The sequence below is a fragment of the Arachis duranensis genome, chromosome 5 (genome assembly GCF_000817695.3).
Source record: "Arachis duranensis cultivar V14167 chromosome 5, aradu.V14167.gnm2.J7QH, whole genome shotgun sequence".
NCBI classification, from domain to species: domain Eukaryota; kingdom Viridiplantae; phylum Streptophyta; class Magnoliopsida; order Fabales; family Fabaceae; genus Arachis; species Arachis duranensis.
In genome coordinates this window covers 31,109,769-31,119,265 of record NC_029776.3, presented here as the reverse complement: position 1 = coordinate 31,119,265, position 9,497 = coordinate 31,109,769, and positions in this window count along the sequence as shown.

The window sequence follows — 9,497 nt, the reverse complement described above, 5'->3', positions numbered from 1 at the left end:
ATTGAATTAACTCATTTTAAACATTTTTATTTACCATATAAGAATTTTTTTTTAAGCTGAGACTATCATGATAATTAACAAAGTATTTATTATATTTTGATTTCAGACATATAATATTTTATGGTACTAGTTGAATACATATTGGATATGATTTAAATACTTGTAAAATTAATTATTAGTCAATAATAAATTTGTCAACTTTTGATAAATTTTGAGTTATATGATTATAATGATTGAATTAAATAAAATCTTATCCAAGCAAATTGAATAAATAAAGAAATGAGTTATTGGAGTTCATTAGGATAATGGTAATAAATTAGTGTTTGATAATTAAACCCTACTCTAAAGATTAACAAAGAGTCAAAAATTATGGAAGAAATTATATTTTATTTTTCTCTTATTCTAATTAGTAAAAAGATATTACTTCACACTGTTAGATGTCGAAGAATATTACTAGACGCCAAATTTTATTAGTAAATTTAATAATAGACTATTCGCTTAGTATTGAATTTATAGAATCACACACTAACAAATATTATAATTTTTGCTAAAGAATTATTTAAATATTATTTTGATTTAATAAAATTTCGAAGAGATGTTTGTGCTTTTTAAAATTTCAAGCTCTTCATTTTATGTTTGGTAAATCAAAAAGACCATGTATTTGTACTTGCAGCTTTTAAAAGATCAGAGTGCTTTTGAAAGTATCTAAAATAAAAAAATGGATCCTCTCAATTTTTTTTAACAATTGAGGAAATAAAGTGTGATATCTCACCATTAATTGTTATAAGTGGGATCAAGAAAAAACATGAGAGAGAGTGCATTGAAGGGTTATAGATCACACTTTACTCTCTCAATTTTTTTTCAACAATTGAGAGAATCCATTTCCCCTAAAATAAAACTTTTTAAAGTTGATTTGTGTTTTTCAAAATTTAAAAATCTAATATAACTTCATATGTTAATTGATTTTCAAATTTAATACTTACATTTATGTATATTATAATATTTTTAAATTTTAAAAGATATTTTACCAAACGTAATTGATGTTGCTTATGTTTATTGAAAACTATTTTTAATTTAATTGACCAAACATAAATGTTACAATTTTTAAAAAATTATCTTTTAAAAAATAATTTTTATAAACTATTTTTAAAAAATAAAAAATATATTTTAGTTTAATTGTGAATACACATAGCAATTTTATACTATCAAAGAAAAAAATTTTGTACTCAGATATTATATATGATCTATATTGTTTAGATAACATCTTAAATACAAAATAAATAAATTATGGAATAATTTATTATTTTATCTGTGTTATAAATTCTTACTAATTATTATAATTTCTGTTTTCTTTATTTTTTTTGGCTTTTATCATGGTTTTTTTTTTTTGTTATTGGATTTTATCATGATTAAACTCTTGCAGTAAACAAATCAATCTATAGTATGACCTCATTCCTATCCCAAACATTATAAAATCAAAAGTCAAAACTATAATGTCCATTCACCATTCCTAGTTTCCTACCACGGCTACCTATGAAGCCATCCAAACTATTGGAAGAGCTTCAAGTATACCAAGAACATCGGTGTTTTAATTGTTTTAACCGTTAATCTAAATTATAAAAAATATATATAATATATATTAATTAAAATTAACAGTTAAAATAACTGAAACATCGGTGTTTTGGGTACATTTAAAAGTTTTCCCAAACTATTTTATGATTCCATCTACTCATGTTGCAACTAAAGCCAGCAACCAATACGTGATATTGGCGGCCTTTTTTCGTCTTTCTAAATCCTAATAGACATATATTTTGGTAATTTTACTGCTCACTAAAAACAAAACATAAATCTGTCATCAGTCTGTACATGGAAGATTGAAATTCTAATAAATGAAAGGACTCGTCATACTAGACACTTTTCCTATATTATATTAATCCATGACTCCATGTAAATGAGATATGAATCCCCTTACAAATATTGGAGTTGAAAGGAGTCACCTTCTCGCAAATATAAATTTATCAAAGAAGCTTGCAAGAGAATGATGTTTCTAAGTGCTTAGTCCTGTAAGCATATTTCGGTAGGGGGCAAATAAATTATAGATTAAGGACCCAAGTGCATTCTTTTGCTGCCAAAATCTAGTCTATTATGGTTCGTTCATGTAACATATATAGAATCATTTTATTAATTGTAATTCCTCATGATCATCTTGTGTTGGACACGTGTCACTTAAAACGATTCGCCAACCAAATTCTTAATCAAATCTTAATCTTAAGTATAGGCAGCATTATATTTAATTACCAAATTAAAGTTGTTGTAGTGTACGTATCCATCAAAGAAGAGGGAACTTATGCTGGAGGAAGATCTGTCGTCTTTATTTGTCTTTGGTAGTGCTTATTGTAAATAATGAGAAAAAATAAAAGAAAAATATTCGGTTATATCGCAATTATTTACTTAAACAAGTATATATGACTAACTATTATATTAGCCGCAATCCATCTACATATGATATATATGCATCAAGGTTCGATTTATAGGTCAAGTGTAATTTAAGTCTTTAAAATATAGGCTAAATTTTTTTTATTTTTAAAATTATTTTTAAGATTTAAAATTAAATTTTAAAATTATTCTTTTTATTTAAATATTAAAATTTTGGATAAAATTACCCATAACAAAAAAATAAATAAAAAATAAGAAAAAAAGAATATTTTTGTTTCTGCAAAGAAGAAAAGAAAGAAAAAAAAGAAGAAAGAAAGAAGAAGAAGAAGAAACTGTCCACGATCCACCTCTGCCTCTGTTTCTACCGCCACTTCCGTATGATTTTAGTTCTTAAGGTAAGGACGATTTTAAAACCAAGTTAAATTTTAGGGACAATTTTGTATGAAAAAAAAGTTGAAGACAAAAAAGATCTCAGTCTATACCTTAAAGATCAAAATCGTACTTAACCCAAAACGAAATTAATACCAAACTTTTGAACTTACATATTTAATGGTTTAAGGATTCAATACAAATTTAATTTTTTTTTTTGGTAATTGACGTAAAAAGAAAAAATGAGAAGAAAAGGAGAAGAAATAAGTCAAATCAATTGTGAGACAATATCAAGACTCATATGATGTTAAAACTTGTTTTACGGGATTTAACTACTTTGTGTATAGTGATTTGCTAAAAATTGCTACTTTGGTCATGCAGTCTGCCGTATTATTTATATCTCTTGAATTAACACATACAACAGTAGTTTTTCAATTCTAATTCATCACTTCTTGAATATGTTTAGCCAAATTTTACTCTGGTATATCATTATCTAAGTTTTATCTATTTACTAAATAAAGTGCATTTGGACAATCTATTTTGCAAAGCACCTTTTGAAATCCAATATCTCATCACGCCAAAAATAAATCCCTCCAAATGGCATATAGTTCAGCAACAAGCACACTGTTCGCCTCAACTCTTCTAGTGCAACCTCTAACCCAACAGCCATATGAGTCACGAAGAATACACTCAAAGCCGAAACAGACATTAGAAGTAACAAGACGCAAAGCTGAAACAAACATTAGAAGTAACAAGGATAACATCACAATTTAACTTAATGAAAACAACCGGGGAGGAATCCAATACAAATAGAGGGGTTGAGGAGTAAGTGATCGATGTATAGAGAAAATAGTATGGAATTTTTTTGTAGAGCTCCAAATCATACACACCACTTTACTAGCACTTTAGGGATCATTCGGGTTGAATAAATCATTATTTCTGTTTTTCTAAATCCATCAAATCGCAAAGAAGAAGAAAAAAACATTTCCAATTCTACGCCCACTGTAGATCTAGTGCCTCAAATCCAGCCATCCAGGCGATTAGAGTATAGGCCTAACATATTCTAGATCTCTTTGGCCTTAGGACAATCCTGTGTACAGTAAACAACAATCTCTAGCTCATGCTGATAGCGGTGGCAAATATTTGATTAAGCTAACAATCAAACCTAAACTCCATCGTAAGAAGAGTATTGTTGAGATTGAGTCAGATTAAGAACTTACATTTCTCTCAAATATGAAGTTGTCATATTCACGGGTGCACAATTAGTTATTTTGATTATTTCAATCAAATTTTTTTAGTCAGTCAACAATAACCACTATTAACAGATCGAGTATACTCTGAAAACTAAGGTTTCGATTTAATTGAGATTAAATCAAATATAATAAAATAATATATTTGAGTATAAAATACATATTTTTTAAAAATATTAGTATTTTATTTTTTAAATTGGTTAACTATTAAAAATTAGACCAACTTAATTAATATATCAACTTTTTTTTAATTTTTTTAATTTTTGACCGAATCAAATAGTAAACGGTTTTTGTCATGCATCACATTGATTTGGTTCGATTATGAACTATAATATTAAATAATAAAAATTAAAAATTATTACGTGTATATATATGTATATATGATTAGGTTAACTTTAATCAAACTAAATTAAGAATCGAACGTAGTATTATGAATTTTACATATAATCCTTAATCACTAAACAACGATTAATTTGTACTTTTACATCACATGAAAAATATATATTTAAGTACTTATAAAAAAATATTAAAATATGTTTGGACGCGACCAGCAAGCTAATAAGTAATGTCCAATAAAATCCTGGTAGCTAGTAGTAAATAAACTAAAGTGTGGGTGAAAGCTATGGTTAACAACGCACAGCACCATATGATATATATACAATATGAACCACGAATATTTTTTTAATTTATTGTGTCAAACACATTTTAAATACGATACTCATTTAATACGTGTATTTTTTATATTTAATTGAATCATAATAAAAAATAAAAGTTATTTTCTAAACATGTTTAGACACATTTAGATACTATTACGTGCATATTAGTGTATCTAATCTTATTCTTAATATTTATTCTTAAAATAAATTTAAANAAATAATTAAAAAATTAATTTATATTTTAATATTAATAAAATATTAAAATATTATTATAATTATTATAATTTATCTAAAAATACTTTATATTATATATATATGTTATATCTCCGTATCTTATAAAAATTTTAAATTGATGTGTCTGCAAATTTTATGTGGTTATGTTCATGTCCGTGCGTGCTATACATATGTCCAATATTAAGATTCCATAACAAAATGAAAGCACGCAGCTGGATAGATAGGTGGATACCTTGTTCCAGACTTCGAATCTAACCTTCATTCAAATGAGAAAGCAAGGGTTAATCACACACAGTACCATATCAGTCATTTGATTATATGCATGTAAATATATTAACTTTTTGAGTGGCCAATCTAAAGATACGGAAAATCTAGCTAGTAAATAGAGATGATCTTTTTGGCTTTCATTACCTTCCAATCCACTGCTTAAATGTGTTTGCCAACTGTTATTTTTGCCGTTAATATGTCTTCTAGATAGATTCTCTTGCAAAAGTAGAGCTTTACCATGCTTAAATTGCAGAACATTATCGGGCATATGTTTGATGATCTTTGCACGATAATGGCAGTGATATATGTTAACTACCCGAGTTAATAGCATAGGATAATGTAACTAAAATTTATGGACGAAAAATAAATAAATTGAATAAGAATTTATAGAATAATAAAAATAATAATATAACTAATTAAGTCGTAAAATTATAATCTTTTAAAATATATAAAAAAATTATAATATTCTCTTATATATTATAAAAATAACACTTATAAAAAATTACAAAATATAAAAAAATTTACTACTATTTTTTTAATTTTCATTTACTCAAACCGAACAAAACATAGCATATAAATAACATAAGCAATGCTCCTATTTATAATATATCTATTATAAAATCCAAAGAAATTAGATTAAATAAACTAATTAATTAAAATTGTGTTAATTGGAATTAAAATGCCTGAAATATGTGAAAATATTATTAGAATTTATAATATAGAAATTTAAAAGTAAAATTTCAATTAAGAAAATTAAATCAAGTGCGAAAATATAATTATTTTGAAAAAAATGCGTACTGATTTTAAAATTGTCTGTACCAACTTAAATCTGTTCGATACGGTAAGAAAAATAAAACTGTCAAAATGACAAGAAAAATATTTAGAGTAAAAATTCGGACATTTATTTTAATCTTGGGCCAAATGAGTCAAAAATCACGAACCGCATGCATATTAGACCCAAAGCCCAAGCCCACACACACATATGTCTATAACTTAATGAAATTCAGCACCAATATCCCCATTTTGAGAGAGAGGCTTGGTGGTGAAGAGAGAAGAGAGTGGAGAAATGAAACCTTAACTTCCATCACCTTCAAACCTCCATAATTTTTTGTTCCAGAACTCTGATTGACGAGTCATTTGTAGCCACGTGTTCATCTCGGAATCCTCTTCAATTCTATCTAAATAGTTTGGTGAATAACTCAAAATATCAGCTCTAGTTTCTCATTCAAAGATAATTTCGTGTTTGAGTTTGGGTACCGAGGATTTTTGGTGATTTTAATGTTATAGGAGTTCTCTAACTTGTATTCTTGGTGGTATCCATCACTAATTTCAGTAGTTAAAGGTAAGAAACTCTTTTTTTTTTTGTCTTGGTTCATCAATTATTATGAGCCTTAATTTTGATATTGTGCCACATTATATGATACGGTGTTAAATTGAGTAATTAGAAGCTTGGCTTTGTGGAACTTGGGAAAGGAAAGCTTGGAAGCTTGGAATTGCGACATTAAGGTACGGGTTGTAGTTTCGAGTAGGTATTATGTAAGGTTATTTGAAAATCTAGGTTACTTGCTCCTAGGATAGGTTGAATGGAATTTGATTGTTGATATACTTAAATAATGGTTAGTATGAGTATTGTGTTAGTTAATGTGTTTTGGTATAAAATTGAGAATGATAATAATGAGTTTTGGGATGAATTGAGAAGTGTTATGCGTTGTTGTTACAATTGGACATTATAATATATGTTGGTATGATTGAAATTGTGTTGAAATGAAATGTGGTTTGATTTTTATAAAGGTGATAGATGTGGAATTGGGCCGGAGGCTATGGTAGGGTGAAAAATTTTCTGTGGTACATTGAGGTAAGTGGCATGAAATGTTGTATGAGAATGAGATATTTGATGATGATTGGTTGTAAATTTTGTTTGTATGAGTGTGTATGTTGAGATTGTCTTTAGAAATTGATTAAATGGATGTTGAATGATTAGAAAAAGTAGAGAATTGATAAATGTATATTGAAGGAGTTTAGAAGTGGTATTGGAATGATTTTGAACTGAATTGGAACTGGAATTGGTGAAAATTGTTATGCAAATTTTTTTGGATAAAACAGATTTTTAATGACATTCGATGGGCCATAGGTTGACCCTTGGACTTCTGAATTCTGTGGAACTTATTTTAAATGAAAATTGGATTTGTCTATTTTATGACGTTCGAAGAACGGACGAAAATAATTTTTAACAAAAAAGTTATGAACGTTTGAAAATCTGGTTTCAAAATTGAATTTTGCAGAAGTTTCAGAATTTTGAAATCATGCGTACGCATGATGGGCATTCCAAAATTTAAAAGATTTCTTGCAAGTACCATGTGAATACCATGCGTGAGCGCAAAAGCGGACTTGTGCGTGTGCATGAGGCATGCGTACGCAAGACCACCTTGCTTTTAGAAAATATGTTTTTAACTATTTTAACCTATCCAATCCACTTTTAACTCCCGTAAGCTCCAATTAAGGTCTGATAGCTAGTTCTTAGGCTTTGAAATGAGTGCGAACACATTGAATGGGTTAAATTGATATTGAGGGAGATTGTGGCGTGGGAGATTTATATTAATAATGGGTTAATATTATTGAAATGAGATTATGATTACGAAGATTATGTGTATATGTATATCTATGAATACTTGAGAGGTCGAGATATGATTGAGGGCGATAATGATTTTGATGAATTGTGATTTAAAATCAATTGATATGTGTTTGAGCTCTTCAGATAGATGCAGTGGTTCGCCCCACTTGCTCCAAGTTGAGATTAGAATGAATTAGAAGTAATTGAAGAGGATGAGCTGGCATGATTGGGTAAAAAAGAAGAGTTTGATTGAAATTATTTGAGCTCTCTGGATATATGCAAAGGTATAGTTCGCCCCACTTACTCCAGGTTGAGATGATTTGTTCTCCCTAGGTAGATACAAGAGTGTTCTTCGCCTCACTTGCTCCTAGTTGAGATGATTTGAGCTCTCCGAGTAGATGTAGAGGTTCGTCCCACTTACTCCAAGTTGAGATTGAGCTTCCCGAGTAGACGCAAATATTGTGGTTTTGTCTCGCTTGCTCCGGGTTGGTATTTGTTGACAGTCAATAAATTTTTCCTCGGGTCATTCACATGTTTTATACTTGAACTGTATAGATGGAACCATCAAACATATTAATTTTAATGGTGTCATTTCTTACAATTTCTAAGGCATGATCATCTTCAATGAGTATAGATCCTTTTGAAACAGATTCATAAGTGCTAAACCACTTGTGATGTGGAATCATGTGATATGTTGTTGCACAATCCAATAGCCAAATATCATATAGTGGTTTGTTGCCTTAATGATCACTTGCAGTTTCGACGCATAAGACATCTCCATGATTAGAGGTGTTCAAAACACATCTATATGCGGTGGCTGCTTCAGTAGTTTCTCTGTACTCTTCTTATTGAACCAACAATCTTTCGTCAAGTGTTCTTTTTTTCCACAATTATAAAAAGTAAGGTTCTTCTTTTGATACTTTAATCTACCACAACTTTGACTCCTACTAGAGCCATGTTGCTTTGATCTGCCTCTTATCACCGACAAAATTTCTGTTTGCTTTGAGCTCTCTGTTTGATCATCTTTATTTGTGATGTTGATCATACAAGTATGGTAAACTTTGGAGAAGAAGCTTAGCACATTTATTCTCAATAATTTGACATTCGATGGATGCCAGTTGTAAAAATACAGTATTAAGATTGTTGATGTAATTCATCACCGATGTAGATTCACTCATAAGAAAAATATAGAGACTCCTTTTTATGAATATCTTGTTGTGAAGTGATTTTGCCTTGTATAACCTAATAAGTGCTTCCCAAATCTTCTTTGCTATCTTATTCTCTAAGATGTTTTATAGTATAGAATCTACCATAGCCAAGTGTAAATTAACAACGACGTTTTCATCAATCTCTTTCACTACAAAAAATTACCGGAATAACAACCGATTCTGGTGATTGCTAAAACCTTGGTCATTAATTTAAGAATAGTGACCAACTTCGATCACTAACAATTAGCGACTGATTTTCAACCAATGCTACCAAACTATTACCAAATGATATTGGTCACTAAATCGGTCGCTAAATAGCGACTTTTTTTTGTCGCTAAATTGGTCGTTGAGAAAATCGGTTGCTAAATAGCGACCAATTTTTTGGTTGCTAAATTGATCACTGATAAAATTGGTTGCTAAATCGGTCGCTGATGTCTGATCTAAAAATCTAAAATCAGTAGCTAAA